We start from the raw sequence: 2,842 nt of genomic DNA, 5'->3' as shown, positions 1-2,842 counted from the left end.
ATTAAAAAAAAGAATCATTGCATCACGCAAGTTCGCCCCAGGCTACCGCCTGGTCGAGTTCGCCCCTTAAAGTAACACTCTTTTCATTTTCTGTCGAAATCATAATATATTTCGATCAACATGCAATTTTATTTTTTTCTCAATCAAGCACTTGACTACGGAAACAAGCTCAGTTACTATGAAACAATGGGCCTACGACGCACAAGCACGCATATGAAACTACTAAATAAGCACAATGGTCGTTGCTTAAAAAAGTTTGTCAGCTACTGAGAGGGCAAGCCAATCTCTTTACCGCACGTAAAGCCGCCAGCTTTACAGGCTACCTCCGAACTGCCAAAGAGAAATATCATGGCCTCTCGTATATATTTTCTTACCAAAGGGAACGGACTGGGATAAATCAGCACTTGTACATTTTTTAAGAATACAAATTGCACTCGCCCTACGGGCTCATGCAATTTGTTTCACCTTCGAAAAATTTACTCGTGCTTATTTATCCCAAATTGCATTCGAAATCATGTAATTACCTATAAATGGCACCGTTTACAGATTACAGCGCCGGACATTTGGGAGTGATATCGTTAAATGTACAACGGTTTTCCTCTTTTTCCCTGATTTTTTGTTTTGTAGGCAATGTGTAAAGAGGAACTGTGTTATTGATTCGAGATCATCAGTGTATCCTCAACTTTCCGAAATCTCTCGTTTTTAAATATCCTTCAGTTTATCTCCTGCCTTAATATGACTTTTTGTGTACGAATGAGCATCGCACAGCAACATTCGTCTAAGTAGATTTCCGGTTGTACCGGCTTATCTTAGTATTTTGTCAAAAAGAAACTCATTTTCTTGATCTGTTTATCTGAACCATTATGAAGAAAATCTAGAGGACTGCCAAGCTTACAAGCCAAGCCATGAGATGTTAAGGTCTGAATAATTCTGGGCATTACTTACATTTCTGGACATTACTGATTAACAACAATACCATTTATTTTAGTTAACAGTAAGGCGCAACCTCCTTTTAATTGCGCGAGACTATTATACTATTATTGTCCTCCGCCTAATTAATACTTACAAGTTACTTCTAAATTTCAAGTTATCAGTTTAAACTTTGTAAAACTGTTAGTGTTTATGTGGAACGAATTGACTATTGCGTGGAATGAAACGACTTTTTGGTGGAACGAAATTATTTTGACTTACTTTGACTTGGAACGAAACGACTTGGAAAGAAACGATCATGGAACGAAACGACGGTAAACCCCCAGCCGGTTGTGTCATTTTGTACCCAGCTCGGTCGTATCGTATCCAAACAAATAAAGTATGTTTTCCATGGCAAGTATGTTTAAATTAAGGTCGCTTTTTTTTAATTGTGAATTGCAATATTGCATGCGCTAAATACGTTTTGTTGACCTGGTGTTCATTTTTGAAGCGCGACTACTTTGTGAGTCCAATTTACATTATCAACCAGGCGATAAAACCAAGTCATGCAAGGGAAGGGGAAATGAATCATGGAAGGGTAAACAATCAGGCTAGAATCTATCAGCGGTTTTGGCAAGAATCCACAAGTGATTTGGGTACGAAACGATTCAAACGTGGGTACAAATTGACCGAATATCATTTTGAGGAGCGCGCGCACGATTATGTATCATGACGATGTCATTCACTGACATTGTAAACGTATCGTGGTGGCTTAAACACGTATTTTTCCCAAAGATGCTCGAAGAGGCTGATCAATGCTCTGAGGGAGTAGGTGCCTTTCTGAGTATAATAACACAGGATCGTGAAGAAAATTCAGTGGTGTGAACTCCGCCGATCGAGAAGTTTCATTCGAGCACAGCGGGAAGCTATAGATGTACTTCTTGATCCTGGATTTCTCGAAGTTTTCAAAGTGAAAGAGGAGCAGGAAAACGGATCACAACTAAAATCACTTCATTTTGCCAATATTGAGAGAAAGTGCTCTGAAATATCAAGTCACCGACCCTCGCGATCGCTCTCTCACGATTATTGCAAGCCTGATAACCAAGCAATTTGTGTAAAGGGGTGAAGGATGGAGAATTTCTGGAGAAAGAACAACTGGGAGAAGTAAGTGGTGAAGTCAGCGCTGAGGTAACTCAGAGAGTAGATGGTCGGCAATTGAAATCTCTCTACTGGAGATCGCTGAACCAGGGGCATAACTGCAGTGGTGATTCTTGTGAGAAATGCAAGCGAGTTCTTTTGGTAAAAAAAGCTGCGGATAGATTTGAAATCTTTCTACTGGAGATCGCTGAACCAGAGGCATAACTGCAATAATGATTCTTGTGAGAAATACAAGCGAGCTCTTGAGGTTAAAAAGGTTGCGGACAGATTTGAAGTAATTAGAGCTGCAAAACAAGTACTCCAAGAAAGCCGGAGTAACGAGAAGACCGAAGACGAAGAAAGTGATGAGTTTGGAGAGAGCTTGGAAAAAATCAAACGGGAAGATTTTGCAGGAGTATGGCGCTCGCACTGAACGCGTCAACTGTGGTTCAGAAATCCAAGACCCCAGCTGCGCAGGATGTCAGCCGTGTTCTCACAGGTGGTATTTGTAAGTGGAATCAACTGGTGCTAAGTGAAATGTCTGCAGGTGTATATAAGGGGCGTGCTTTTAATAACAAATCGCGCAGTTCAACTCCTAAACCTAACGAAGGGGATTTGGGGATGGAAAGAGAAAGGCGCATTAGCCTTACTTGTGCCTCTAAACTTAAATTTATACGCGAATATTTGGATGATGAGCCTGACTGCGAGTCCGAGGAGATAACTTCAGCTGATCTAGCTCCCAGGTCTCAGACAGACATCGTGTTCACTCTTCCCTGTTCGTAGGAGCGACGATGTG

Source organism: Pocillopora verrucosa, chromosome 9 (assembly GCF_036669915.1).
Source record: "Pocillopora verrucosa isolate sample1 chromosome 9, ASM3666991v2, whole genome shotgun sequence".
Taxonomy (NCBI): domain Eukaryota; kingdom Metazoa; phylum Cnidaria; class Anthozoa; order Scleractinia; family Pocilloporidae; genus Pocillopora; species Pocillopora verrucosa.
Note: the sequence above shows the minus strand (reverse complement) of the source record.